This window comes from Gorilla gorilla, chromosome 2 (assembly GCF_029281585.2).
Source record: "Gorilla gorilla gorilla isolate KB3781 chromosome 2, NHGRI_mGorGor1-v2.1_pri, whole genome shotgun sequence".
NCBI lineage: Eukaryota > Metazoa > Chordata > Mammalia > Primates > Hominidae > Gorilla > Gorilla gorilla.
In genome coordinates this window covers 183,660,293-183,681,473 of record NC_086017.1, presented here as the reverse complement: position 1 = coordinate 183,681,473, position 21,181 = coordinate 183,660,293, and the positions used below count along the sequence as shown (strand labels likewise).

General features: G+C 41.7%; 1 long non-coding RNA gene across 1 annotated transcript in view; it reads left to right on the top strand.

Moving 5' to 3' along the window:
- Nucleotides 1-2,013: 2,013 nt before the first annotated feature.
- Nucleotides 2,014-21,181, top strand: part of LOC115933948 (uncharacterized) — a 33,243-nt gene continuing 14,075 nt past the window's right edge. Inside the window, exons 1-2 of the long non-coding RNA XR_004069772.2 lie at nucleotides 2,014-2,218; nucleotides 3,036-3,156. This is a non-coding gene — a long non-coding RNA (uncharacterized lncRNA). The remainder of the gene's footprint in view (nucleotides 2,219-3,035; nucleotides 3,157-21,181) is intronic.

The following is a 21,181-nucleotide window of genomic DNA, read 5'->3' as shown; positions in this document are numbered from 1 at the left end:
ACCGAAGAAAAAAAATAGACAAGGAATCATATAAATTAACGCTAAAGAAGAGTAATGAGTAAGGATGATGATATAAGAAATGCTTCCAAAATGTACCAGCTTAAATGTCAAGGAATTTTTTAATCCCTTTGGAAAATTGATGAAAACCCTTGATTTAAAAAAAGTTTTTGGTAAAAAAGATCCCCTTTGATGGTATTACACAAAGGTAGTATGAGCTAAACAAAGTCGCACTGTGCCATCCTATAATTTTGTCCAAGAAAATGTGTCCTCTTCATGCCAAATCAACTCCTCAACATTCTTTGGGCTAAGAATTAATGCATAGTTGCAAATAACCATATACATTTTGTTAATTTTAAGATAATTATTTTTATTATTTACCTTGAAATATGCTCTTTAATGTAAGAGGATTAATTAACTTTGGCCCTTCCCTGGTATCATTTATCCTTGGATACTGAGTGCATCTTATAATTCTGTTTTCTATGAAGAACTTTAGAGATGGAACTTGTTTGTTGTATTCACACTTGTATGAGGCATTTTGTAAAGAAGTTCTTTACTTTGCAGATAGATGATAGCATAATAGAAGCACAGGGCAGACAAATGATCTGCAAAGGTCACACTAACAGTGTTTACATTTATGTCTGACTCCACTGCCTACTCTCTTTAGGTCAGAATGCCTCCTAGGCCCTCAAAAGCGGAGGCAGCCAGAAACCCAGCATTATTCTTTCTAATCCTCAGTCCTGTAAATGAGAAAATGATGTCTTACTTTTATAAAGTACTACTAACAAAAGGGTCTGCATAGGGTACATGAGTGGCAAAGCACCTTCACAGACATATCATTTGGTCTTCTCTTATCACCCCAGGAAGTGGTGAAGAAGCAGGCAGGTGGGAATCTGAGGCTCGGAAAAGCTAAAATGGCTTGTCTGAGGACCCACGGCTCAAAAACGGCAGTGTTGTGCCTGAAACTTCACACTTTTAGACTGTAGTGCCGAGTTCTGTTCTCTGTACCTTTCTGGTTTTTGGCATGAAAATAAAGCAGGGAAAGTTAGCAAAGAAATTCATTAACGAAGTTACCATTTAAATAACATCTCCACCAAATACATGGTCTTCATATTGCAACATTTCCAGGTGAATAACTTTGGTGTTTCTCTTCTGACAGTGGCGTTCACAATACATACAAGAGGGAGCTTGGAGATCACAAATTTCCTTACCTTGGAGGCCGAAGAAGATCCTGGTTTATGAACTCTCTGTTAGTAAGAAAACCAGCAAAAAGGCCTTTCAGATTCTCCGTCCCATGTAGTGTGCTATTCAGGAGAGCCGATAGAGGGCGGTTACTGAACACAGATCGTGTGAAAATTAACAGCTTCCGAACTGATTTCTTTGCATTGGCTTTGTCAGTTTTACTTTCTATTTCTTGGGAAATATTTCTATTTCTAGTTCTATTAGATTCCTATTTCTATTCGTTTCTATTTCTTGGGAGTATGTCAGGGGAAGGCCAAGATCATAGCAGCAACACAGCCAGGATTTATAAAGTCTGCTTACCATTTCTCATAGAACTCTAGATTCTCCAAGCCTACAAGATTCTTCAAGCCTACAAGATTTATTCTAATAACCCCTGAAGTTAATCAGATTCATCTTATCCCTGACTCCTCACCCCTCTTCTCTCACCAATACACATGTCCTCTTGCTCCCGGTAATAACACAAAAACAACATGGTTAAATTTTGGACTGAACAATTACTAGGCAAGAGAAAGCACAAAATCCTTTGGTCTTGCACAGCTAATGAGGGTAAGCAGCAACTGGAAATAAAAACAAATACACATTATGAGTTCAGCTATATCTCAAGTTAGTTTTTTTGCTTTTGCTTTTGTTTTCTTTTCCCTGCTCTATTAATGAGTTAATCAATTAAGATTTTCTTTCCTTGCATGGAAAGATTTTTGGCTTTGTTTTTAGATTAAGAAAGCTTTTCTCAGTTTCTTAGTTAATTATGAACATGCACTATCACATCATCTTGGACTCAATTCAAAAACTTATCTAAAACATGTAGTTACTGGGAAATTCCAGATTAATTTCCTGCAAGTTTTAGTTTGTTAACTATTGTGTTAAACACTTAAGGGAGCAGCTCCTAGATGACTAAACCTGCTCAGCTGAATTCAAATGCTCTCATGCTTCCCTGAATGGACACACACAGAGTCTCTTCACCTGAGGAATAAGGTGTAAGGTGAGGACCCGGTTCTTACCTAAGAGAACAAAATAGCAAAGACACCTCTATAGCTTTAAGAATACGGACATGTTGGGCCGGGTGCGGTGGCTCATGCCTGTAATCCCAGCACACTGGGAGGTCGAGGTGGGTGGATCACCTGAGGTCAGAAGTTCAAGACCAGCCTGGTCAACATGGTGAAACCCCATCTCTACTAAATATACAAAAATTAGCCAGACGTGGTGGTGGGCGCCTGTAATCCCAGCTACTCAGGAGGCTGAGGCAGGAGAATTGCTTGAATGCAGGAGGCGGAGGTTACAGTGAGCTGAGATCGCGCCATTGCGCTCCAGCCTGGGCAACAAGAGTGAAACTTCATCTCAAAAGAGAAAAAAAAAGGGATACAGGCATGTCTTCTTGAGTTCTGGGTGAGAAAGAAAAAAAAGAATACAGATATGAAAGCTAGTATATACTCATGTATATATGAATGTATATACATTATATATTGGTATTTATCTTGAGAGCTTACTGTTTCAATAATAATTCTTTTCCTATGGAGAACTCAAAATATATTGAGTTCCTGTCTGCATTGCCTTGGCGGGGAGGGAAGGTCGGAAAGAGAGAGAACAGGAGAAACGAAAGTTCACTTCAGGTCCTAGGTCATGTGGTGAATTTGGCAGAGCTTGACCGGGAACGCCTGCTTTTGTTAGACTTTGAGACTTGTAGGAAAACACTCCAAACAAAGGCCTTAAGACAAATCTACCAGTTGAGGTAGGAAATCCACTGAGATATTTAGTAGACAGAACTTGATAATTTCTTTCCTTTCATATTTTCATTTTAGATCTTCAGAACTTTTATTCAGGGGAGAAAGGCCCAGGTAGCTGCTGCTGTTCAGCTTAAGGCTAATCTGACCTTCTATAACAGGAGTTCAAGTCCCAGAAATCCCTGGTCCTCCATCAGAGGTAAGTAAGGATGGCAGCTGAACCCAAGAAAAGGAGTATGAATGATTAACTCTTCCTTCATCTCACCTCAGAAAATGGGGGCTGGGCGCAGTGGCTCACACCTGTAATCCCAGCACTTTGGGAGGCTGAGGCAGATGGATCACTGAGGTCAGGAGTTTGAGACCAGCTTGGCCAATGTGGTGAAATCCCATCTCTGCTAAAAATACAAAAATTAGCCAGGCGTGGTGGCGTGTGCCTGTAATCTCAGCTACACCAGAGGCTGAAGCAGGAGAATTGCTTGAACCCAGGAGGTGGAGGTTGCAGTGAGCTGAGATCACGCCATTGCACTCCAGCCTGGACAACAAGAGTGAAACTCCATCTCAAAAAAAAAAAAAAAAAAAAAGAAAGAAAGAAAAGAAAAATAAAATGTGGGGAAAAATATTTTACTTTAATACTTTGCCTGCCCTGTCAAGATGTAGTTCATCATGCTTTGTGCGGAAAAAATACACAATTAAAAGGATTTAGCTCTGTGTGACAGCTGATATTCTTAACCGCAAGGGTCTTTCTGAGGAGTTATTATTTCAAAGAAAAAAGTGCATTGCAGACAATAAATATGTTTATTTTCATTGGTAAAGAAGGAAAGTAGAATAAGTTTTCATATTTGTTTTTAAGAATATGAATTCTACTCTGTTCTTTGCAATGTTTTCTATCTTCTAGCAAACACATTAAAAGGGTATTTATTTTTCTTACGCTCAACCAGAAGCAGCTAGTGTGTACTGCTCTCACAGAGAGAAATAGATGGGGCGAGTAAATACTGCACTTTCAACCGAAACATACAGATACACATGTTGGAATTCATCAAGAAAACAACTTGACCCATGGAGAACGGAGAAAAGCAGGGCAGGACAACCGCCCACACGGGAGAAACATGGAGCCAGGGGAACCTCCCCATCCAGGGAAGCAGTGAGTGAATGAGCGACCCTGCAGACCAATGCTTCTCCCATGGATCGTTGCTACTCTTGGGTCAGGAGATCCCCTTATGAACCCACTCCACTAGGGCCTTCAGTCAGATACACAGAGCTATGGGGAGTCTTGGCAGAGCAGCCGCTCAGGTACACACGGAGCCCCGGGAGCCTTAGATATCCTGGCTTCCTGGCAAAAGTAACTGCTACTCCAGCAAAGTGGGAGGTTAGACCCCATACCTACTCCTATGAAAGGGGCTGAATCCAGGGGTCTGAGCAGCGATGATCTGCAGGCCTCACTTCCATAGCACTTCAGAGGTCACAGGTTAAGACCCACTGGCTTGGAACTCTAGCCAGCTGCTGGTAGCAGCATTACACATCCCTGAGAGGGAGCTCTCAGAGGAAGAGGTAGGCGGCCATCTTTGCTGTTTCACAGCCTCAGTCCTTGTTGCCTTCAGGCTTTAGAGAGTGCAAGGTGATCAATCAGTGACTGGAGTGGACCCCCAGCACAACATGGCTGCCCTGTGGAAAAGTGGCCAGACTGCTTTTTTACACAAGTCTCCAAACCTGTTTCTCCTCACTGGATGAGTCCTCCTGGCCTGGGTCTCCACCCACCCCCTGCCAGGGATATTGAGCCAGTAGCAGCTCCACAACTCTCTGGGACAGCGCTCCCAGTGTTTGGGGGTTGGGGGGTGAGAGGGTGGGGGTTGTGATGTTTGCTGTCTTGCAGCCCTTGCCCTTACTGTCTCCAGGCTCTGAAAAGTCGTCTGTGAGTACCAGGGGCTGGTCCGGACCCCCAGCACAGAGCGCCCACCTTAGAAAAGCGGTCAGACTGTTCCTCACAAGTCCCAGTCCTCACTGCATACGGTTGCCCGACCTGGGACTCCAGCACCACCACCCTGTTTCCGCCTGACCCCTTCAATCAGAGGCACCCCCACATTTCTTCAAAGAGGAAATACCAGAGTGAACCCACAAACCCTCGCCTCTGCAGTTGCAGTGGTACTGCCCTAACAGACCTCAGGCTGGGGAAGGAACAAAGGTCCCAGTCACTACACTGGTACCTTTAGTGCACTGCAGCCACCATATGGAAAGGAGTTCAGTTTCTCTTTCCTGGGAATCCCCACCCGCTATCTTCACCAGGCAGGGCCCCTGGTTCATGACCACAGAACAGTCACGTCACCCACAGCTGAGCATACCCACCGGTAGTGGCCTGGAGTTTCCCTGGGGAAAAGCTCTCAGAGGTATATGACAGTCTCTCCACCACAGTGACCACATGGAGAGGAGACCATTGTCTCCTCTCAGTGAGCCCTTGAACCCCTGCTCCCCAACAAGTGGAGCCTCCAACTCACACCAGCAGTGCAGCCACCCACCTCACTGGCTGAACATTCCCAGTAACAGTGACTCTGCATTTCTTGGGGTTGGAGCCCTCAGGGGCAACCAAAAGCCTCTCTGCCACTGCCTCTGTAGTAGTACTACCCCTACTACCTTTAGACTAATTAAACAGCAAAGACCCTAAGTGCCTCATCCACACCCCCAACAAGCTGCAGTTAACCCAAGGAGAGGAGACCAGTCCATCTCCCACAGGTCCCACCCACCCCTGCTGCTTGTCACCAGGGAACCCCCAGCTTGGACCCACAGCACAGATCCCCCATCTTGGGCCTATCACACTGAGCAATTGCTGACCTGCATCTCTGTGGAGTGGAGCCCCCAGGAGACAAGTAAAAGACCCTCAGCCACAACCACTGCTAAGGTCCTTCTCTCTGCTGCCTCCAAGCTGGGGAGGAAACATAAACCCTGAGATCTCCCCAGAGCTGTGGTGGGCAGCCTAGGAGTGCCAAGTTGCAATCTGTAGCCAGCACTCAAGTGGGAGAGGAGTCCACACTTTCAGAGCATTGAGAGGTAGCCCAGCTGCAACCATGAGGAAATATAGAGGAGTCACATGACTGGGAAAGAGTCTACCTACTGACCACTACTTCACAAAACCCCTCATTTCCTTCTCTCCTCCCTAAAGCCTCTCAGTTTTGAATCTCATGTCATCAAATTGTATCACCCACTGGCCTCCATGAAGCGCCTAAGCACCACCCACTGGATCACACCCCGCAGCTTCAACACCAAAAAGTTAGAAAGACTTCAAATTAACAACCTAACATCACAACTAAAAGAACTAGAGAAACAAGAGCAAACCAATCCCAAAGCTAGCAGAAGACAAAAAACCACATGCTTATCTCAATAGATGTATCTCACTAACATACCCGCCCTGTAAAACCAAAGATAAGAAGTCAGCTGCAAATAAAGACCTTGCACAAAGCCTCAGCCCTGTGAAAATATTCAGGAAAAAAGTCTTCAGACCGTACTCAATCTACGCTGCAGTTAATGGAACACCCATACACAGAGATGAGAAAGAACCAATTGGCAACTCAAATGGCCAGTGTCTTATGTACTCCAAACAACAGCACCAGTTCTCCAATGAGGGTTCTTAAACAGGCTGAGTTGGCTGAAATGACAGAAATAGAATTCAGAGTATAGATAGGAATGAAGATCATTGAGATTTAGGAGAAGAGGAAAACACAAGCCAAGGAAACTAAGAATCACAATAAAATGATAAAGGAGCTGACAGGCAAAATCGCCAGTATTAAAAAGAAACCTAACTGATCTGATAGAGCTGAAAAGCACACTGCAAGAATTTCACAATGCAATCGCAAGTATTAACAGCAGAATAGACCAAGCTGGGGAAAGAATCTCAGAACTTGAAGACCAGCTCTCTGAAACAAGACAGCCAGACAAAAATAAAGAAAAAAAGAATGAAAATGAATGAACAGAAACTCCAGAAAATATAGGATTATGTAAGGAGGCCAAATCTATAAATCACTGGCATCACTGAAAGAGATGGGGAGAAAGCAAACCACTTGGAAAACACATTTTAGGATATCACTCATGAAAACTTCCCTCACCTTGCCAGAGAGGCCAACAGTCAAATTCAGGAAATACAGAGAACCTGTACAATATTTTACTCAAGAAGATCATCCCCAGGACATGTAATTGTCAGATTTTCCAAAATTGAAATGAGAGAATGTTGAAGGCAGCTAGAGAGAAAGGGCAGGGCATCTAAAAGGGAATCCCATCAGGCTAACAGTAGACCTCTCAGCAGAAACTCTACAAGCCAGAAGAGATTGGGGGCCTATACTCAACATTCTTAAAGAGAAACATCTTCAACCAAGAATTTCATATCCAGCCAAACTAAGCTTCTTAAGTGTATTAGTTCATTCTCACACTGCTAGCATACTACCTGAGATTGGGTAATTTATAAAGAAAGAGGTTTAATTGGCTCATACTTATGCATGGCTAAGAGGCCTCAGGAAACTTAAAATCATGGCAGAAGGTAAAGGGGAAGCAAGGCACATCTTACATGGCAGCAGGAGAGAGAGAGAGTGTGTGCAGGGGAAACTGCCACTTTTAAGCCATCAGATCTCATGAGAACTCCCTCGCTATTATGAGAACAGCACTGGTGGGGGGGAACTGCCCCTATGATCCAATCACCTCCCACCAGTTCCCTCCCTTGACATGTGGAGATAAGATTTGAGTAGGGACATGGAGCCAAACTATATTAATAAGCAAAGGAGAAATAGCCAAATAAGCAAATGCCAAGGGAGTTCAGACCCGCCTTACAACAGATCCTGAAAGGAACATTAAATATGGAAAGGAAAGACTGTTACCAGCCAATACAAAAACATGTTTAGGTACACAGACCAGTGACACTATAAATCAACCACACAAGCAAGTCAGCATAATAACCAGCTAACAACACAATGACAGGATTAAATCCACATGTATCAATACTAACCTTGAATATAAATGGGATCAATGCCCCACTTAAAAGGCACAGAGGCCAGGCATGGTGGCTCATGCGTGTAATCTCAGCAATTTGGAAGGTCGAGGCAGGTGGATCACCTGAGGTCAGGAGTTTGAGACCAGCCTGGCCAACTTGAGGAAACCCTGTCTCTACTAAAAATACAAAAAATTAGCCAGGCATGGTGGCAGGTGCCTGTAATCCCAGCTATTTGGGAGGCTGAGGCAGGAGAATTTCTTAAACCCAGGAGGCAGAGGTTGCAGTGTGCTGAGATTGCACTACTGCACTCCAGCCTGGGCAACAAGAATGAAACTCTGTCTAAAAAATAAATAAATAAGTAGGCCAGGCACAGTGGCTCACGCCTGCAATCCCAGCACTTTGGGAGGCCGAGTCGGGCGGATCATGAGGTCAGGAGATGGAGACCATCCTGGCTAACATGGTGAAACCCCATCTCTACTAAAAATACAAAAAAATTAGCCTGGCGTGGTGGTGGGTACCTGTAGTCCCAGCTACTTTGGAGGCTGAGGCAGGAGGATGGCATGAACCTAGGAGGCAGAGCATGCAGTGAGCTGAGATCACGCCACTGCAATCCAACCTGGGTGACAGAGCGAGACTCCGCCTCAAAAATAAATAAATAAATAAATAAATAAGTAAAAATAAAAAATAAAAGGTACAGAGTGGCAAACTGGATAAAAAAGCAATACTCAGTGGTATGTTGTCTTCAAGAGACCCATCTCACATGCAGTGACACAAATAGGCTTGAAACAAAGAGATGGAGGAAAATGTATGAAGCAAATGGAAATGAGGAAAAAGCAGGGGTTGCAATCCTAGTTTCAGACAAAAGAGACTTTAAACCAACAAAGATTTTTAAAAAAAGGCAAAGAAGGGTGTTACATAATGATTAAGGTTTTAATTCAACAAGAAGACCTAACTTTCCTAAATATATACACACCCAATGCAGGAGCACCCAAATTTATAAAGCAAGTTCTTAGAGACCTTCAAAGAGACTTAGACTCCCAAACAAGAATAGTGGGAGACTTTAACACTCCACTGATAGTATTAGACAGAACACTCAGGCAGAAAATTAACAAAGATATTCAGGACCCGAACTCAACATTGGGCCAAATGAATTTCATAGATCTCTACAGAACTTTCCATCCCAAAACAACAGAACATCCATCTTCTCATCACGACAGGGCACATACTCTAAAATCAACCACACTGTTGGACATAAAACAATCCTCAGCAAATGCAAAAGGACCAAATCATACCAAAAATACTCTTGGACCACAGAACAATAAAAATAGAAATCAAGACTAAAAAGATAGCCCAAGCCATGCAATTACATGAAAATTAAACAAAGTGCTCCTGAATGACTTTCAGGTAAATAATAAGATTAAGGCAAAAATCAAGAAGTTATTTGCAACTAATGAGAAAAATGATAAAACATATCAGAATCTCTGGGACACAGCTAAGGCAGTGTTAAGAGAGAAATTTATAGCACTAAACACCCACCCAAAAAGTTAGAAAGACTTCAAATTAACAACCTAATATCACAACTAGAAGAACTACAGAACCAAGAGCAAACCAATCCCAAAGCTAGCAGAAGACCAAAAAAAAAAAGTGCTTATCTTAATAGATGTAGAAAAGACATTTGATAAAATTCAACACCCCTTCATGTTAAAAACTCTCTATAAACTTGGTATTGAAGTAACATACCTCAAAATAGTAAGAGCAATCTGTGAAAAACCCGCAGCCAACATCATACTGAATGGGCAAAAGCTGGAAGCATTCCCCTTGAAAACTAGCACAAGACGAGGATGGCCTCTCTCACTGCTCCTATTCAAAGTGGCTACATAATCTTGGAACCAAAGAGAAATCTGGCGAGTGGAGTCAGTGACTTTTAAAAATTATCTTCAGGCCAGGAGCGGTGGCTCATGCCTGTAATCCCAGGACTTTGGGAGGCCGAGGCAGGCGGATCACCTGAGGTCAGAAGTTCAAGACCAGCCTGGTCAACATGGCAAAACCCCATCTCTACTAAAAATACAAAAAATTAGCTGGGCATGGTGGCTCGTGCCTGTAGTCCCAGCTACCTGGGAGGCTGAGACACGAGAATCGCTTGAACCCAGGAGGCAGAGGTTGCAGTGAGCCAAGATTGTGCCACTACCCTCCAGCCTGGGCAACAGAGCGAGACTCTGTCTCAAAAAAAAAAAAACAAAAAAATTAAAAAAAATTATCTTCAGGTTTTATAAAGAATCAGAATATAAAAGGATATGAAGGGAAGTCCTTCAATAATCACAAGTGATGACAATGGATGAAACACAGAGAAGGTAGAGCTAGGAAAGTTCCCACCCAATCTCCAAGTGCGTCTGTTAACATCAATAAACACAAATTCATATGAGAATTTTCCTTATTGTTTTAAATATATATTACTGAAAAGCTAAAGGACCCCACTGCATAGTGGCTGATCTCTGATTTTTAGAATGACTCCAGGTAGGTGGGGAATAAGTCAAGAGGGATGTAATATGTACTCTGAGTTTTAAATTATGATTAAATTGATATCACCAAATTCCTATGTTCATGAAAAACTCCATAGTAAAGGTGAATACTCAAAATTTTCCTCAAGTTACTAAAAGTTATCATCAATAAAATTCTTAACAGAGAAGAACAAGCAAACTAGCAAAAAAGAACGACAACAACAAAAAATAACTTCTAGAATGTATTTATACTGGAGTAAGCAAATAGAGAAAGACTTAAGCCTGGGTGTGCCTAGATTAACTGGCAAAATCTGCTTTAAGTATTCTTGGCGTAGTCTGAAAAGGATTCATGTACTTAAGGTCCAAATCTCAGAAGGAAAAAAAAATGCCAATAACACTGTTTCATGCTGGGTTCCCTCATACCTTCCTCATGTTTAAATAAAACAAGGTCAGGAGTTAGAGACCAGCCTGCAATGCTGCAATGGTTTTTTTCCATTGTATATGTGTTTATTTGTGTGTTCCTGTGAGCATTTGCATGCTTATGTGTTCCACTTCCTTATCAAATTTGAGATGTGCCTGATTTCCCAGAATTAGCTATGTTCTAAAGTGACCCGAAGTTTTTTTTTAACATAGTGCTTTCACTTTTGTTTCTCCTTATTACAAATGGAATCATAAAAATTTAGAGTTTGAAGGATAGTAACTTCTTATTTTACAGATCCAGAAAATTAGGACTAGTGGTTTGCTCGAGCCCTCCTGAGCTCCATACAAAGCTCTTTTTGCAAAATTTTATTCTGGATTTAAATGTTAGGTAAAATTCCATACTCTTCTATTATTTGATTAAAGTTATAACTACACTTGAAGCCATCTGGGAGTCAGTTATATTAAGATTATTGTCCACAAACAAAAAATATATTCAAAGAACAACTTAGAACAGTGTCCCCCTACCAATTAGATATGATATTCAAAATATTTAGTAACTGGCAGGGCATAGTCACTGACGCATTGACACAGACACCACTGTCAACACCTGATCTGATTGAAGCATGCAAACTAGGGAAATAACAACCCTTTTTCCAACCCGTTCCAGAAAATTCAGAGTTCGGTGAAATGAATCAGAAATGAATACTTAAAAGATTTGACAAAATTAGGAAGAAAAAAGGATATATACTTGAACGTAAGATATCTAATAGTCTATTAATTAGGAATTAACTACTGACACTTAAATACAGAGTCAGTCTAACATAACTATATCAGCCATAACTACATCAGCCAGGACAGATATCCAGCACAAAATTACTCAGGCAAAAGAAAAAATTTATTTGTTTGCGCAATCCAAAAGTCCCAGGAGTGTCTTCTGGTACAGTTTAATCCAGATGATCAAGAGATAAAATCAGGACTGGGTGCGGTGGCTCATGCCTGTAATCCTAGTACTTTGAGAGGCCAGGACAGGCAGACCAGACTTGAGGCTAGGAGTGTCAGACCAGCCTGGCCAACATAGCAAAACCCCATCTCTACTAAAAATACAAAAAATTAGCCGGGCGTGGTGCTGTGCACCTGCTCGGGAGGCTGAGGCATGAGAATCGCTTGAACCCCCAGAAGGCGGAGGTTGCAGTGAGCCAAGATTACACCACTCCATTCCAGCCTGGGCAATAGAGTGACACTCTGTCTGAAAAAAAAAAAAAAGAGAGAGAGATAAAATCAGAAATGTCTCAGTGTTGGCTTCATTCTCAGCAGATTCTTCCTAAATAGGAGTAAGATTGCCATTATAGTCCAGGATTATAGTCTACCATGTTAGCAAAGAAGGAGAAAGGAAGTGATCTTTTCTGACTCTAACAAATCTTCCAGAGCTGACTCTTTCTCACTGGATTAATTTGGGTTACTTGCCATTCCTAAGCCAATAATGCTTCTGACTGGACCTGGGGATAGAATCAGTTCCATTGAAATTTCATGAATGAAATAAGGGAAAGGTGGTTCCCTCAAAGATAAATCTAAGTGTGAATACCAAAAAGAAGAATGGATACTGGATAGACCAAAACTGTAGATATCTACTAAGTGCGTCTCTCAGCAGCCCAACTTTCACATTCATCTTTTTCCTCATATAAACAATTATCAGAATTCTCCCCACTAATACAATTCACCCATCAGCATACAACCAAAAATACATAGAGTTTCTCTTCTAGGAAGGGAGATAGCCTCAAGTTGCACCAGTTCTTGCATACAAGTTCCAGGATCTCTGGGAGATGCACATTTCTCTCTAGACTTTATGTTAATGGCATCTGGACTAAATGACGTATTTATTCATCCTCTATACTCCCAGTGTAAAATAATGGAGGGGAAACGTCATAATAAAAATTCCTTTTGCAAATGGGAAAACGGGGAAACAAAATTCAAAGGACACTGCTTTGTTGCATCAATAAATGCTGCTAAATGAGGATAGCAACTATATCCTGCCAAGACAGTAGAGCAAGTTTCTAAATCAACCAACTTGGCTTTCCCCAGTCCTGCAAGCTAACCATTGATCTTAGCTAAGATGGGCACCAGTGAGAACCCACTTTCTGAGGGATGCACTGTATTAGTCTGTTTCCAGTTGGTGTAAGTTCTAAGGGTTGGGATTTGCAACAGGGGGTGTATTTTTGCAGGTTTTTGCTTTCTTATTTTTTTCTTTCTTTCTTTTTTTTTTTTTTTTTTGAGACGGAGTCTCGCTCTGTTGCCCAGGCTGGAGTGCAGTGGCGCGATCTAGGCTCACTGCAAGCTCCACCTCCCAGGTTCATGTCATTCTGGTTTTTGCTTTCTTAAGTAATAGGCTTGGAATTTCTCCTGGAATACATCTCTTAAAGTTTGTTAGCCTCTGTTGACTTATATTTGTTCGGTTCCACAGATCTGATTAGTTATGACTCTTGCATTAAGAGCTTAATCTGAGGGATTCTGTCATGTGCCAAGAAGTTCCAGTGCTTTGTCCATTCTGTAAGTTTTCAGCATTCAACCTGCAGGGGGCATCTTGGCAGTGCAAACCTGTAGCCTGGATTGGAGAAGAACAGTTCTCCTTTCCCCTACCCCACATTATACTTCATGGAATGGTTTTAACAATGGTGGTAGTTGCCACCTTTGTCAATAAATAGAGCCCCAAAGGATATGTTGGAGACTGAGAGACTGAAGAATCAAACATCCCCAGATCTCAATCTTGTATCTAACCACGTTTTCACCCTGATTTGATTCCTCTTACTTTAGCTTGGTGCCGAGAATACAGGTTTCAACCACATTGGATTTCTGGACACAGGCAAGACGTATCTTTCTTAGAAAAGCTTTAATTTTCTTCCCTTACCACTAGCCTTTCAGGTAGGCCACATTTGAGAGATGTTTGTCATTGATAAGACTTTACTGATGTTTGCAGAAAGTGGTCAACACATAATATCCTGATATTTCCCCACTAAATCCCCCCAAATCAGGCCTTGGTATAAGGATATGGTCTGATTTTATTTAAAAACAAGCTGGGAAAAATACCTGCAAAGGACATATTTGATAAAGAACTGTTATCTAAAATTTACAAAGAACTCTTAAAACTCAAAAATAAGGAAACAAATAACTAAATAAAATAGGCAAAAGACCTCAACAGATACCTCATCAAATAAGATATCCCAATGTCAAACATGCATATGAAGAGATATTAAACACCAGATGTCATTAAGGAATTGCAAGCTAAAACAGCAATGAGATGCTACTGCATGCCTATTAGAATGGCCCATATCCAAAACACTAATGACACCAAATGCTGACAAGATTGTGGAGCAATGTTGGTGGGAAGTCAAAATCGTACAGACATTTTGAAAGACAGTATGATAGAGGGAATGCTCACGTCTCCCTAAAATTCATATGTTGAAATCCTATCCCTCATGATGATGGTAGGGAGTGGGATCTTTGGGAGTGAATAGATCATGAGAGCAGGGCCCTCATGAATGGAATTAGCAGCCTTGTAAAAAAAAAAAAAAAGAAGACCCAAGAGCTAGCAAGTTCTTTCTGCCATATTAGGACACAGCCAGAAGACACCATCTATGAACCAGAGAGCAGGCTCTCACCCAATACCAAATCTGCCACTGCTTTGATCTTAGACTTCTCAGCCTCCAGAACTGTGAGAAATAAATTTCTGTTATTTTGGTATTTGTTAGCTACCCAGTTTATAGTATTTTGTTATAGCAGCCCAAACAGACTAAGAGAGACAATTTGGCAGTTTCTTATAAGTCTAAACATGTTCTTACTATGTGAGTCAGCAATTATATCCTTGGAATTTGCCCAAAGGACTTGAAAACTCATGTCCACACAAAAAGTTGCATATGGATGTTTACAGCAGCCTTATTCATAACTGTGAAAACTTGGAAGCAACCAAGATTTTCTTCAGTGGACGAGAGGGTAAGAAAAGTGTGGTACATCCAGACAATTGAATATTATTCAGCACTAAAACCAAATGAGCTATCAAGCCATGTAAAGACACGGAGGACATTTAAATGCATATTGTCAAGTGAAAGAAGCCAATCTGAAAAGGCTACATACTATATGATTCCAACTATATGCCATTCCGGAAAAGGCAAAACTAGGAAAACAGTAAAAAGATGAGTAGTTTCCAGGAGTTAGTGGGGAGACAGAGATAAATAGGCGAAGCACAGGGGATATTTAGTGCATCAGAACTATTTTGTATGATACTACAATGGTGGATACATGTCATTAGACATTTATCAAAATCCATAAGATGAACAACACCAAGAGTGAAGCCTAATGCAAACTATGGACCTTGGGTGATAATGATTCATTATAACAAATATGCCACTCTGGTGTGGAATGTTGATAGTGGGAGAGGCTAAGCAGTTGTAGGGGCAGGGAATATATGGGCACTCTATTTCCTGATCAATTTTTCTGTGCACCTAAAAATGAACCTAAAAAATAAGGTCTACTAAACAACAACAACAAGAGGTGACAGTTTAGTTGACTGTTTGCTATCACCTATCAAGGATCTTCCCTTCTCAGCCAGGATAGGAAGACTTCCACCCTCCTGTGATACATCTTATCTTGTACAAATCCAATTTAGGGTTTGTCCCATGTAAAACTTCATTTCCATAGACTAACTTCTAGAATAAAGACTTCTTGAGTCATTCAGAAACCTAACTCAAACTGGCTCAATTGAATGTGAGAATGTATCAGTTTATGTAACTAAAAAGTCTAGGGACTAAGATAAGGCTGCATTCAGGCATAATTAAATCCAAATACTTAAAAGACGCAGTCAGAAATCAATCTCCTCTCTCTCTCTGTTTCTCAGTCTTCCACTCCATCTCCCACCCCCATGTTGACCTCATTCTTATGAGACCTCTCTCCATGTGGTAACATATGGGTATCAGCATCTCTAGACTCACATTCTGCCACTTAAGCTATACTTAGAAACAATAATCCTCTTTCTCAGAAAAATTCAAGCTGCTACCTCGATTGATAAACTGCAGCCACTTGTGCATGGCTAAAACAACTTTAGTCCATTGTTTCCAAAAATATATTTGCATGTCACTGGTGCTCCCTGAGATGATCTGGTAGTAAGCAAACATTTATTATAATACATGCCAGGGGCTAGAGGGGAGGGACGGATAAATAGGCAGAACATGGAGGATATTTAGGGAAGTGAAATTATTCCAATATTATATAGGTGAATGCATGCTGTTTTACATTTGTCACATGTATAATTCTGTGTAAATTTTTATGCGTAATAGAAAATAAGTAGTGCCTCAAATTTTTTTTTCTTTTGCTTGGGATGAGGCTGAAATAGGAAGGAAAGTAGTATTCATTTTACAGGATTAGGGCGAGTTTCAGGTATGGTGATCAGGTATGTTCATGATCATTTTGTACCTTTACGAATCTGAATTATCAAACAAGACTTAACCTGTTCCATGTAGTTGAAGTGCTGTACAGGCAGAAAAAATCTAGTCACTGTTGTATACTGAGGGGAAAATCTTAGGTTAAGTCCCTCAAAGATTCTGGAAAAATTTCATATGGTAATTCATAAGGCAATTTTTGAAAGGAAGTCAATACGTCACAAATTGAATGTAACTTTGAAAATCTTTACCCTACTTTGGAAAAAAGTATCATTTTAGTATAACGTAAAATGAACTGCATGACTGTCCTCTCCATGGTTAAATTCCTTGTCTGCCAACATTATATAACTGACTTTTGTTTCTTCTGATTTGTTTTCATGCAGTTAATTTTCAAGAGGAAGAGCTTCCTTCCTAAATTTGATTCAAATCTATTCCAGGAACAAACAGAAGCTTAAAGTTTCTTTTCACAGTTTCTTTTAAGGCGCCACTTTTGTTTCTCTGTGGTTTCATTATGAGAAGTAACTCAAAGTGGAAGAAGATTGTTGTAATGTATTGCATTTCTATACTTGAGAGAGTTTTTAAGTTCTTCAGATAAGTATGGTATGTGGTTGCAAGGTAATTTTCACTTATTTGCAATAATACAAATTTGTGAATTTCTGTTATTTGTTAGCTACACAGTTTATAGTATTTTGTTACAGCAGGCCAAACAGAATAAGAGAGACAGTAAGAAGATTCTGGGAAAATGGTAGAGTAGGAAGAACCAGGAATCTCTCTCCTGACCCAACTAATGCAGTGGCAAAATATGACTTAACTATCTTGGAACTCTGGAGTAATCCAAGGTTCACAATTTCCAGAGGAAGGCTTAGGTTGTGTATTAGTTTGTTCTTATGCTGTTATGAAGAAATACCTGAGACTGGATGATTTATGAAGGAAAGAGGTTTAATTGACACACAATTCCACATGGGTGGGGAGGCCTCAGGAAACTTACAATCATGGTAGAAGACAAAGGGGAAGCGAGGACCTTCTTCACATGGTGGCAAGAGAGAGACGAGTGAAGGAAGAACTTCCAAACACTTATAAAACCATCAGATCTTGCGAGAACTCACTATCATGAGAACAGCATGGGAGGAACTGCCCCCATGATCCAATCACCTCCCTCCCTTGACACGTGATGATTACAGGTGCTTCCCTCGAGGTGTGGGGATTACAGTTTGAGATGAGATTTGGTGGGGACACAGAGCCAAACCATATCATTCCACCTCTGGCCCCTCCCAAATCTCATGTCTTTTCACATTTCAAAACAGATCATGCCTTCCCAACAGTCCCTCAAAGTCTTAACTCATTTCAGCATTAACTCAAAAGTCCACAGTCCAAAGTCTCATCTGAGACAAGGCAAGTCTCTTCCACCTATAAGCCTGTAAAATTGAAAGCAAGTTAGTTACTTCCTAAATACAATGGGAGGACAGGCCTTGGGTAAATGCTCCCATTCCAAATGGGAGAAATTAACCAAAACAAAGGGGCGACAGGCCCCATGCAAGTCTGAAATCCAGCAAGGCAGTCCTTAAATCTTAAAGCTCCAAAAAGATCTTTTTTGACTCCATGTCACACACCCAGGACACACTGATGCAAAGAGTGGGCTCCCATGGCCTTGAGTAGCTTCTTCACAGGCTGGCATTGAGTGCCTATGGCTTTTTTAGGTGCACGGTGCAAGAAGGAGGTGAATCTACCATTCTTGGGTCTGGAGAATAGTGACCCTCTTCTCACAGCTCCCTTAGGCAGTGCCCCAGTGGGGACTCTGTGTGGGGACTCCTACCCCATATTTCCCTTCCACACTGCCCTAGCAGAGGTTTTCCATGAGGGCTCTGCCCCTGTAGCAGACCTCTGCCTGGCCATCCAGGCATTTCTATATCTCCTTTGAAATCTAGGCAGATGTTCCCAAACCTCAATTCTTGACTACCATGTACCCACAGGCCTAACACTACAGGGAAGCTGCCAAGATCTGGGGCTTGTACCCTCTGAAGCCACAGCCTGAGCTGTACATTGGCTCCTTTTAGCTATGGCTGGAGCTAAAGTGGCTGGGATGCATCATACCAAGTCCCAAAGCTGCACACAGCAGTGGGGGCCTGGGCCTGGCCCAATAAATCATTTTTAACCTCCTAGGCCTCCAGGCCTGTGATGGCAGGAGCTGCCGCCAAGATCTCTGACATGCTCTGGAGATATTTTCCCCATTGTCTTTGTGATTAACATTGGGCTCCTCATTACTTATGCTAATTTTTGCAGCCAGTTTGAATTTCTCCCCAGAAAATGGGTTTTTCTCTTCTACCGCATGGTCAGGCTGCAATTTTTCCAAACTTTTATGCTCTGCTTCCCTTTTAAACGTAAGTTCCAATTTCAGGTCATCTCTCTCAAGTTCAAAGTTCCACAGAACTCTACGGCAGGGGCAAAATGTCACCAGTCTCTTTGCTAAAGCATAGCAAGAGTGACTTTTCTCCATTTCTCAATAAGTTATTAATCTCCATCTGAGACCACCTCAGCCTGGACTTCATTGTCCATCCATATCATTATCAGTATTTTGGTCAAAACCATTCAACAACTTTCTAGGAAGTTCCAAACTTTCCCACATCTTCCTGTCTTCTTCTGAGCCCTCCAAATTGTTCCAGTCTCTAACCATTACCCAGTTCCAAAGTTGCTTCCACATTTTTTTGTATTTTTGTAGCAGTACCCCACTACTTTGGTACCAATTAACTGTATTAGTCTGTTTTCACACTGCTATAAAGAAGTACCCGAGACTGGGTAATGTATAAAGGAAAGGGGTTTAATTGAATCACTGTTCCATATGGCTGGGGAGGCCTCAGGAAGCTTACAATTATGGCAGAAGGGGAAACAGCCACCTTCTTCACAAGGAAGCAGGAAAGAGAGCACACAGGAAAAAATTGCCACTTTTAAAACCATCAGATGTCATAAGAACTCACTCACTATCATGAGAACAGCATGGGGGAAACCACCCCCATGATCCATTCACCTCCCTCCCTTGACACGTGGGAATTACATGTTCCTCCCTCAACACAAATAGGGATTATAATTCAAGATTCGATTTTTCTGGGGACACAGAGCCAAACAATATCAGGTTGTAAATTGCAGTTAATTTCAGTCATTGTCAGCTGTAGCGATCCCTTACATCTCAGCTGCTTGGCAGGCAGCTGTGCAGATGATCCTGGAGTAGCTTACACATAGCTTTGCCCAGTGTGGACAAAGGAATGCTGTACTCTAATTATTGGGGATCTGTGCTCTAAATTGTTGTTTCTAAACATAGAAGTACAGAAAAAGGAAACCACTGTTGCATGTTCTCTTATTGTTGCCCCCCTCCCCCACCGACCCCACTTCCTCCACCCTCTAGTGACTTCCAGGAAATTTAAAAGGCAAGTGCTTTTTCCCCACTTTCATTTTTCTCCTTTCTTTTCTGGAGGGGTCAGACATTAAAGACTAGGACATTTGAAATTAAGTCACCACATAAACCCGGGGAAAGGGGTACAGACTCAGAAAACACTTGAGAAGACCTTACGTTTGCACCTCAGGCTAATCCTCAGCACACAGATAGCCTACAACCACCCCCCAAAAACCAACCCCAAAACAAAACTCGGCAAGTCCTGGGAAGGGAGAGAATCTGATTTTTAAAGTTACCACATTACTAGACCCAAATATTCAGTTTTGAACAAAAAAATCACAAGGTATATGTATTGGTCCATTTTCATGCTGTTGATAAAGACATACCTGAGATTGAGCAATTTACGAAAGAAAGAGGCTTCTTTGACTTACAGTTCCAAATGGCTGGGGAGGCCTTACAATCATGGCGGAAGGCAAGGTGGAGCAAGTCACATCTTACGTGGATGGCAGCAGGCAAAAAAATAACTTGTGCAGGGAAACTCCCGTTTTTAAAACCATGAGATCTTGTGAGACCCATTCACTATCAAAAGAACAGCACAGGAAAGACCCACCCCTGTGATTCAGTCATCTCTCACCGGGTCCCTCTCATAACACATGGGAATTACGGGAGCTACAAGATGAGATTTGGGTGGAGACACAGAGCCAAACTGTATCAGTATACAAAGAAGCAGTAAAGCATGGACCATTCAAAGGAAAAAAAGAAATCAACAGAAACTTCCTTGAAAAGACCTGATGGCTGGTGAATCTACCAGACATAAAAACAACGGTCTTAAAGATGCTCAGAGAACTAGAGGAAGATGTAGAGAAGGTCAGGAAAACAATACATGAACAGGATGTATCCCATGACGCTTATCCAAATGAAACCATTTGGTGGGGTGCAACCCCAGAATCACGATGGGTGCCTTGTGTACAGGAGGCCAAACTTTATATAAGTATTGTACATTTAGCAGTGGGAACTACAATCCCTGGCCATGGTAAAAGTGCTAGAGGAATCCACAATTAAGTGCATGGCAACTTTCCATGTGACAGTGTTAGTTCTGAATCTCACAGCATCACCTGTCATTCTTGCCCACAACTGGAAATGACAGTGACCCCAGTGTCCCCAGTGTCCAAGAGACTCAAAATAGTTTGTGTAGTACCCTTTTCCCCTACCTCTCAAACTAGAGCATAGGCGTTCAGTTCCCATTGGTGGCCCCAAATCTTGGCCCCATCTTTAGTCTGTCTTCTCCAAAGATGTTAGCTCAGGATATAATGGTGGAAGTGGTTCCTTTTCAAGTAGTTTCTCTCTGGCACCCACCAATGCCTCTGCTGTTTTGAACCCTTCAAGTGTTGGTGGGAACATGCAGGGCAGAGAAGCAGTCAGCAAAATCAACTCAGTCTAACAAGCATTCCTCTTGCGGTTCAATTGCTTGAACCAATCGTTTAACATTAAGATCTCAGGATTTGGGCTGGGCGCTAGTGGCTCATGCC